Genomic DNA, 10,783 nt, shown 5'->3' on the forward strand with positions numbered 1-10,783 from the left:
TCCAGGGTTCTCCTGCCCTCCAACCGATGCCTGCCCCTCTGATGCCTCCTACGTCGAGCCTGCTGCTGCCTCCGACGCAACTGCCTCTGCCAGCATGACGGCATCCAGGCTGATGGAATCCACTGATGCCGTTGTGCACATGCCCTGCCCGATGATGCCGGCACATCCTCCATCTGCTGGGGTCCAGTTGCTGGTGTGTCCACCCCTGCTGGACCTCCGACTCCCGACTGTGGCAGGGATGGGAGCCCCACCGAGCAGGCTGCGTTGGTCGGGGCAGGTCCACAGGGGGCCCTGGTGTCATCTGGGCTGGAAGACGGCATGGAGAATGACTGGTGCATAGCCTCCACAGAGGAGGAGAGGGTCGGCAGAGTAGCCGACACATGTACGAGACCCCCGACCATGGTCGCTCCCAACTGGGCCACGTTGGCGCGCTGCTCTTCGTGATGACGTGCATGCTCCCCCCGGAAAGCACGCACATCATCACAAATGACACCCGTGCGTAACGCAACACCAATCAGGACCTTCTCCATACGGCCAGGGGTCCCCTCGTCCGCAGGTAGAGCAGTGTCAGATGACATGGACCTTTCCCCCCTACCTGCGGACGGGCCTGGGATGGGGCATCCCTACTGGTGCATGGTGGTGCAGTCACAGTGTCAGGGACAGTGACATACACAGGCCCCTCCACGGTGACCTGTGCTGCCTCCTGCCCCTGCCCCTGGACTGCACCACTTGCACCAGTGGTACCATGCCCACCAGGCCCCATGTGCAGCTCAGTAGCGGCCTCCTCCTCCTCTGTGGAAACCACCAACCTGGATGGCTCCACACCATCTTCCGCCATTGCAAGCCCCTGTGGGGGCTCACCCACCCCTTCCACTGTAGCCGTGGGGGCATCCCCGCCACTTTGCTCCACAGTGCCGTCCCCGCCCTCTTCTTCACATGCCGCTGTGTAGAGGCAGACATAGAACACAAGCATCAGGGTACTGTACAAGGGTCCCCTAGAGAGGAAGCAATGGCAGATGAGTGGCACTGTCAAACATCACTTCCATCATGTCCCTCCACAACACATGGGTCAGTGCAGGCAAAACACATTCAGTAACAGGCATGGCGCATGCTATGGACATTAGCATACGTGTCCAAGGGACTCTTGAAACATACAATGTTGGTTTGAAACTCACATGCATCATGGGTCATGCCTATCACATGCACACACTTCACCGTAGTTTCATCATCTGGCTTCGTACACCCCAGACACAATGGATACAAAGATGACTAGACTGGATCAGTGAATCTGAACATTGTCACAGACATGTGTCATGCATCCATGGCATACACAAGTCACAGACACGCAGGTCATGTACATGGCATCAGCACCCATCCCTCACCCCCACCCATGTCCAGGAACAGAGACTGGCATGCTCTCATGTGTCCATTCCGCATAGAGCTCCCCATGTTGCATTTAAACACATGCACCAACCATGTGGTTCACACATTACTGGTCTCACATGCATGACCATGATGTCCCTGCACACACACACATATGTACATGGCCTATGTTACACATACAGGCAAGTATCAGACAAGCAGCACACTGCAACATGCCCTGTCTCACACAGCAATGCTTGGCCACTTACCGCTCAACTCCAGACGGGTCTGCCTCTCAAGGATCTGGGCATGGAGCGCTGGGCGCATGCGTTCCCGGACCCTCAGCTGGATGGTACTCATGCGACCCCGGCCCCCCTCCATGAGGCACCGGGCCTTTAAGAGGGTCCTGGACCTCAAGTCCTCCCAACGCTTGTTGACTTGCTTGATGTTGCGGGTTGCCACCCCCTCCGCGTTGATGGCAACCACAAAGTCGTCCCAGATCCTGTCCCGTCCTTCCTTGTTGGCGCGTGATGATCCGAAGAGGGCATCATAATGCCCCAGGACAAGCTCCACCAGGACACCGACTTCCTTCTGACTGAAGCAGGTGGCCCTCTGCCCCTCTGGCTGGGGTTCGCCAGTGGTCTCAGATGGTGTTTGCTCCGACATGGCGACCCCTGAGGCAGGCGTGGGTCGGCAACTGGGTCCTGGGGCTGGGCTGTGGAGCGATGGTATACCAGTCGGGAGTCTTCTGTTCCAGCAGGGGTGGACACAGCAACTGGACCCCTGCAGATGGCAGATGTGCAGGCACAAAATGGCAGGACACGATGGCAGCAGGCAGGCAGGCAGCAGCAGATGGCTCGTGGGAGGCTGGTCGGGGCTCTAGGGGGCCGTAAATTGGCCTTTTGGGCAGGAGTGTGGTCTTCCGTGTGTTTTCGCGTGGCCAGCTTGATAAGGAGTGATTTGGCACGTGAAATTCTTGCACGTCAGCGTGTAATTCGAGGAAAGTCCCTTAGCGTGTAGGCGCGTCAGCACGCATACGTGATTTCATTGGACCAAAGGCCCTCAGCGCGTAAGCGCATCTGTGATGTATCGCTCACGGGCCTGTACGTGCTTTTCGTGGGGTGCGGTGCGTGTGTGTTCCAGGTGTTGGGGTTCACACGCTATTACTTCACAGCGGGTGGGTGTTGGTCACGCATTCTTCTAAACGCAAGGCAGACGGTGAGTGGTACCCCGCTCGCCCAGGTCGAATCGCGTGCAAAACTTCCTGCGCACCCCTGAAATGCACGTACCCAGGCCAATCGCGTGTGAAACTTCACGCGCACACCTGAAATACACGTACCCAGGCCAATCGCGTGTGAAACTTCACGCGCACCCCTGAAATACACGTACCCAGGCCAATCGCGTGTGAAACGTCACGCATACCCCTGAAATACACGCACCCAGGCCTATCACGTGTGAAACTTCCCGCGCACCCCTGAAATACACGTACCTAGGCCAATCGCATGTGAAAATTCCCGCGCACCCCTGAAATACACATACCTAGGCCAATCGCGTGTGAACCTTCCCGCGCACCCCTGAAATACACGTACCCAGGCCAATTGCATGTGTAACTTCCCGCGCACCCCAGAAATACACGTACCCAGGCCAATTACGTGTGAAACTTCCTGCGCACCCCCGAAATGCACGCACACGCTATTTTTCACACAGCAAGTGTCCGTGTTTGTTGCGTACCCCTTTGCACATCATTTGTCCTAGAGGCCCACAGTATGGGACATTCTACATAGCTGTATATACCTACCTGCTTTTTGTGGGCGCACATTTTGGCGCACATTTTTTTCATGCGCAGGGACGCGACCGCCTGCCTTCGTGTGGCGGATGTGTTTGGGCCTATGCGCGTCTTTGCCCGTGCGCTGTTTTGCCCTATTCGATTCCATGAATACATGTTGTAGGCGAGCGTGTGGGCGTTCCGTGCACTTGCCTCCTGTACTTCCCCCGTGACGCCCACATTTTCACGAGTTGTTCCCCATTCCGCGTGTCATGCCCCTTGTTCTGCCTACTTTTGTTATGTGCGCCGCGCTATGTGCGCTTTCGCTGTGGCCTTAGCGCACGCCGTTAGATGACCTGTGCACCGGCGTGCGCCACGCACTTTTTCAGCGCACATCCCAGATTTTACTCGCAACGGACTTCCATGAATAGATGTGCGCTGGTTTCCCTGCGATATTCGCACTTGCACTGTGATTTTTGCTCTTTCACTGCGAATCGCACGTTTTCGCATGCTTGCGCCGATATTTTCAGCGCACATTAATTCCATGAATCGGCCTGTGAGTGTTATCTGGGGGAGCCCTACGATACATCCTCTAGGAGTCCCTCTTGCCTCCGGGTCCCCCAGTAACCCTTAATGACTGCCTTACAGGTGACATCATCCAAGGGGCCAAAACAGGCAGTGTGGGATGATTTGGTCTGAGATGAGAGTTAGATGTGTTTTCTATAAGTCATTTGTGGGTTTTGTGCATGATGGCCAGAGAAGTGTTCACTTGTAATTTGTGTGTTTTGCTGAGGGGTGTGCATGCTGGCCTTGCATGACAAAGTTAGTCCATGGCCCCTTGTGTTTTGTAAGAAAGGCATGGTATCAAACAGTGAAGACAGACACAATTGATCACAGTTCAAGGGTGTTTCTTGAACTTCAAAGGGTTGGAAAAACACCTATATAAACCTAAATCTAAGGATATAAGCAAGTTACGACCATCAAATCATAGTAACACAGTCCTATTGGAGTCTGTAACAATAAAAGGGCCTATACTAATAAACCTATTGCCAATCTTTACTTCTAAATACAAAATGGTGTGGGATAGCAATGAATGCAAAAGAAAAGTGTTCAAGAAATGAAATGTCACAATAGTTGAGCATTTAGCTTCCCTTCCACACATTTTCAGCATGGGGCAAGGTGGCATGTGTGGACTTCGCACATATTATATTTTCTTGGCCACTAGTTTGCAGTTCAAAACATGGGCATCAGGACCTTCCGCCAAAATCTGTCTTGCATTGACAGTCTCTTAATGCAGAGGACCTGATGCAGCAAACAAAACACAAAGGTTCAGTTCCTTTGTCATGGTTTCACTTTCACAAATTCAAGACTGGCCTCCCTTCTTCAGGTTTGGAGCATGGTTCCCACCTCCTCTGGGCTCAGATCCCTTTCCTACAATGTTCACAGTTTGATCTCCCTCGTTCGGACTCGGAACATGGATCCCCCTCATTTGGGCTCAGACCTCTTTTTCCACAATATTCACAACTTGGTCTCCCTCATTCGGGCTCATACCACGGATTCCCCTCGTCCAGGCGCAGATCCCCTTTTCATACCAGAATTGAAGACTTTCAAATGTTTGATGGGTTTTGCGTAAACGGTTGCAGGACCACTTTGATTCACATCACAGTTTACACTTCACATGTATCTTCTGTTTTCATTTCCCTTTGGCAAAATACCATACAGAAACCTTTGATTGAGCACATTCACAGACCCAGACCACTCTGTCAATGGTATCATATCGTTTCTTCTAATGCCCAAATATTCACCAGCAATTTAACTTCACTTGCATTTTTCATCACACGCAATTAACTGTGTTCCATCCAGCGCTCACTGTGCAATGTTACCACTTGAAACCTTGCCTTCAACACAGATCGGTATCCCCAACTCACTCGGTGTGTTGTTCTCTGTCATTTCTTTGTTCTTGGAGCCAAGGACAATACCACAGCGCCTGCTGCTCCTCCCCACCTTGGCCAGTTACACAGGAGGACCCTCGCTATCTCCACCACACAATACAGGATTCTTTAGCCTTGTTTCCTTTTCTTACATTTTCTGCCTTGAAGGTTTCTTGAAAGTAACGGCTTCCTGTCATCGAGTTTAAGGGTGTTGTCCCTCTCAGTAACCTCTCGTGCTTGGCCGTCTTTTTCCTCTCGTTCAATTGCCAACTCAAAACTGCTGTACCTTTGTGTGTTTTGCCTCACTCAGTGTGCTCTCATACCCCACCTTTTATCCGTGTAGGGAAGTGTAATTGAAGTCAGGTGTGAATGATTGTGGATAATTGCCTGACCTCGCCTGACCATATTATTGGGACATGTCATGTAAACGGCTTGGGTGTGAGTCTGTTTTCTCCCAGAATGGGCTGTCTGTGAGAAAGTGTTTGTGCAACAAAGGGAGGGTGGGGGGGCTGAGTTTCTAAATATACCATTGGGTAGGATGGGATAAAGGTGTTACAGTGAAGAGAGGGCTACCACGTCTTACCATAATGTGCCCCACCCCTACTCCCTGAGGATCCCTAACCCAGATGTTCCTGCCACACTGGAACTAGATCCAAAAGTGATGGCCATGTCCTGACCACCTGTATGACTAGTCCCTGGGGACTAGCGGGTGAGACACCTTCAGTTTTCTCACATACGCTTGGTCTTTTCCAAGGTCCTCTAAGTTTAGGACCGTGGAGAAAGCAAGGAAAAGATGTATCCAGGTGCTCTCTCATATTTCTTGAGTTTTATTTCCTCTGGTCTAGTAGAGGTTTGGTCTTCGGGTTTGTCCCCTGAAGGTATCCTACACATGGAGACTGAGGTGGTGATTTTGTTATTAGATACTGTTGATGTTCAAAAGGTACCTATTGGCTAATGGTAGGTTCTTGAAATTTTGTTTCCATCCACTCCCACACCAGAGAGGTTTTGTAGCAACCGTCAGGTTGCCCACAAGCCTGGGGGGTTCCATGTGTTAAAATTGCGGCAAAGATGGCCGTTTACACAAAAAATTGCATCAAAAAGGCTGTGGTTTTGCCACCGCAAACCTTGTAAAGGATGCGGTGGACACCCCTGCATCCCCCAGACCCATTATACCATTTAAGGGGAGCGGTGGACACCCCCGCAATCCCCGGTCCCCTTAAATGGGATAATGGGGTACAACTTTACCAGGTCAAACCACAGCATTTTTGTCGCAATTTTTTGCACATGCAACATTTTTGCTGTGATTGCATTACTGCATTCCGTCTGGGGTACGAACTCTGTAGGGGAAATCTTGTAAGAGAGTAGAAAATGTAGGAAAGTCTCTTCCCACTATGACATGTTCTGTTTTCTCATAGTATGCAGAGGTTGTTCATGCTTACTGGTCATTTGTGCTGGTAGACTTTGAAGCAGGTGTGTCTTGTCTTTATAGGGTGAGTAGTTAGCTAAGTTGTCTGATGACACTGATAATAGTCGGCAGTGGAAGTTCATAGCTATTACAGTACACCTCCCCATCCCGATCTATCACTTCCTTACGCATCCTCATCCCTGTCCGACATTACTGTCATCATTCACTTTCTCACCCAAATCCCTCATTATCACATTCATCCTCATCGCAGTCCCTCATTACTGCATGCATCCTTTCTTCAGTTGCACTTTACAATTACTGCATATATCCTGGTCCTGGCCCATATTACCATTACTGTGTGCACTCTCATCCCAGTCACCTTGATCAATGGCAATCACATCCTTATCCTTCTTCCTTATTATGGTGCACATCCTCATCCTCGTCCCTCATTACTGCACAGAGCCTCATCCCAATCCCTCATCACTTCATGCATCCACATACCATTTACTCAATACCACACACATCCTCATTCCAGTCCTTCCTAACAGTGTGCATCCTCATCCTGTTCCTTGATTACCACTCTAACCCATATCCTCAACCCGGGTTTTCATTAGCATTTTCCTTCTCGTCCTTGTCCCCTATCATTATTACCATGCACATTCTTATCCCAGTCCATCATTAAAATGAGCACCCTCATCCAGGTCCCTTATTTTTGCCAAATCATTGTTCCAGTCCTTCATTATCACACACATCCTTGACCCAGTTATTACTGTGCAATCCTTGTACCTGCCCCTCATTTCCACATTTTTCTGCATCCACTCACTACCGTGAGCATCACCATTCTGGTTTTCTATACCCATGCACTGCAGAAGGTGAGCTCTGGGGTGAAGGGCTCAAGGTTCATGGTTGATGGCCAAACCGTTATGTCTGGATGTTTGTTGTTGTTGGTGAGGAGCAGGAATTCGGTCTTGGAGGGGTTAAGCTTCAGGTATGCACTGGACATCCCAGACTGGATCAGTGAGAGAAAGGTTTGAGGCTGTGGATGTCCTTGGTGTACCCAATATTGAGGTATAACTGTGTGTCATCGGCGTGTTCGTGGATGTTGTATGTGGCTATGAGGGCTCCCAGCAGCTCCATGTACGGATTAAAGATTGCTGGGGAGACGATGCAACCCTGCAGGACTCCACAGTTGAAGGGTAGCATTGCAGATCTACAGGAGTTCATCTGAACGAACTGTAGGCAGTTGGAGCGAAAAGACTTGAACTAGCATAGGACAAAGTTGCTGATCCCCATGCACAGATGTAGGTTGAGTAGAACCGGGAGACAGAGGTGTGTAAAGACCGAAGGGGGGTGTCTGTACTTTTGCTCTCTATATGGTAGAGGAGAGGCACAGAGGACCCCAGGCAAGATTCTCTATTATTGGTAGGTGGTCGAGCAATCAAGGCCTAGCTTCTCAGGAGGTGATGCAGGCTGGTTCTTAGGTACAGTGTAGTCCCCAATAACCCACAAAGGAATGTCCGCACACTGCAGTAGGTAATACACAGTCTTTATATAATTAATATTCAAGGTTATGTACAATATCATTATAACTCACTTTGTACTCGGTTATCTACAATGGCAAATATACAGTTCTACCTGGTACCACTCCTACTATTAGATCTCATTAAAGTGCATCAACTGTACGGTTAAATGTCACACAAATCAGTTTGTAAAGGAAACCAACAATAGATATAAGAGGAAAGCAGTTGGTTAGAACAATAGGCACAATACTGGACCTGCTACCTAGACACAGCTCTGTGTGGAGATCCCCCCCTCCACCTGGGCAACCTGTAAAGATATATCACAAGCCCAGTCCATATATTGTTCAGAAGAGTCTTTCCAATAGTTCATCAGCCCTAAAGGACCTGGTGGTGTAGAGTTCCTCATTGGGAAATCGATGGCCCTTCTTGAGTGCCCTCCCTTTAAGGCAGGATTCACGGGTCGTTGAACGTCTGACGTAGAACAGGGTGAGCTACGATGGTGAAGTGGCAGCTTCTTTCCTAGAGGTGCTCATCGACGGAGGAGCGTAAACGTCCTGCAAAGAAGAGGCATGCGGGACACCTCGATGTCGATAGTTCAGGACCGCAAAGAGTTTGAAGAACTGTGGCCCAGCAAGGGCGTTGAGTCATCAGCATCTCTCTGGTCTTTGGGTGGCGGGAAACCCACGGGTGGATGCTCCTCGGTGGTTTGACGGCCTGGCCTTCTCCGGTGGGAAAATGCGGGCGACGGTGCGGACGAGAGAATCCTTGGATCAAATGAAGTTCTTAGGCAACCCGAGCACGGCGGCTCTGGTCAGCGATGGTGGTCGTCGACAGTGGCAGACAACAGTCCTGGCGCTTCTCTTTGGGATTCCGCAGAAGTCCCCATCTCCGGTCGGCATCTTGTCGTAGGTCTGTCTACCAGGGAGCTTTGGCAAAGATCAGCTGGTGCACAATGGTCCCTCATAGCTTGGGAAGAGGGCACCTTACCAGGTCCTCTCTGGGTCAGTCCTTGGTGACACAGCAACTTTCAGATTGATGAAGAAGGGCAACACCCATCACCAATTCTTCTCTTCCAGCAGGGCTTCAAGGTTAAGCTTCAGGTTTACTCCGTTTACTCGTCGCAGTGGACTTTAGCTTCTGAACACGATTCCTAGCAGTGAGAGGCCCCCAGATATACTGTTGATTTCCCATTCATTCCGCTGGGTCATACTCAAGCACTGCGAAGGGCATTCATGCAGGCAGGCAGACAATCAGGTGCATAGTGCATTCAGGCCATTCACTTCTCTCCAGACACTCACAACAAGTTATGTGTGTTGGGACAAGTACCTAGCCATTCAACACTCCACACTGCATTCATACCAGTTTCGGGTAGGGCTGTCTCAGTCATTTGGGGTCATTACGAGGTTGGAGGTAATTGAAAAACGATGCTGGTAAAGGATTACCGGCATCGCATACCGCTCTGGGCTATTCTGACCTAAGACCCCGATATTAACGGCACCGTTAATAACGGTGCCTCTAATAGTGACCAGTATGCGGGCACGCGGCCCATCATACCGGCAATACCGGTATGCCGCAAATGGGTGGACATCATAAGTCAGGAGGACATGCAAATGCTAGCATCATGAAGGCACTAATTGGGGATACCGGCATGCCGGTAATACCAGCATCGCAAACCAACCGTTAAATGCTATGTGCAGTATCCCCCACTACCACAGGTGCACACAATCAGCACAGCTGGAGGCAATGGAGTCTGAGCCAGCACAAAAGGAGAACACCCAAACACCACACTCTTTCCCGCACCAAAATGATTCCACTAGCAGTAGCCTTACTGGGGCTTGGGGACATGCTTGCATTGGAACACCAGCTACAACAACAACAGCAGGCACCACAGAGGAGATGCAGGAGGAAAAGGAGGGTGAGACAGGCCCAGCATGCCCCACCAGTGCAGCCAGTGGTACCAAGCAGGCATCCCCCAGTCCCTCACATCAGAGCCAGTCCATTCACCCTAACCCCTAGCAGATCCACATCCTGTACCGTCTTCACCGGGACACCATCACCACCATCGTGGACATGTTACACAACGACATTGTCAGCCTCATCAAAATATGCACCACCATACCCCCTCTACTCAAGGTAGTGTCGGTGCTCCACTTCCTTGACACAGGCATTTACCAGCACACATTGGGCACATGCATGACATTTCACAACCCTTATTTTCTCGCACCCTTAACCAAGTGCTGGATGCCCTCCTCAAGCACACAAGGGACTACATACCCCTACCACAGAATCCCCAAGGATGCCCTCGACTGCACCCACATAGAGCTGGTGGTCCCGCATGCCATGGAGGTGGTGTACTGCAACCGCAAGCAATACCAATCTATCAATGTGCAGATTGTATGTGACGCCAGCCAGATCATCACACATTGTTGTGCCCGTTATCCCGGATCAACTCATGACTCAATGGTCCTGTGGAACTCCACGCTACCATGCTACATGGAGCGACATGCAGGACAACGTGCCTGGCTGCTTGGTAAGTAGCATGACAGGAACATGGCAGTGAAATGAGGGGTGAGATGCAGGCACCACCATGGTGTCAATGTTGGTGTGACAGCACAATGTGAACATCTGTAAACACTGTGCCCCAAAGCATCCCAAACAGAACATGACAATCTAAACCCATAGGACTGAATTAAGTCATCACCTATCACAACATGCTCAAAAAATATCTTGAATGGACATTCCTCATTGCACATGTGTCATTATTCATATGCAGTGCATAGTGTACATGTAGTCCCACACC

This window comes from Ambystoma mexicanum, chromosome 13 (assembly GCF_040938575.1).
Source record: "Ambystoma mexicanum isolate Mex_15411 chromosome 13, UKY_AmexF1_1, whole genome shotgun sequence".
In the NCBI taxonomy this organism is placed as follows: domain Eukaryota; kingdom Metazoa; phylum Chordata; class Amphibia; order Caudata; family Ambystomatidae; genus Ambystoma; species Ambystoma mexicanum.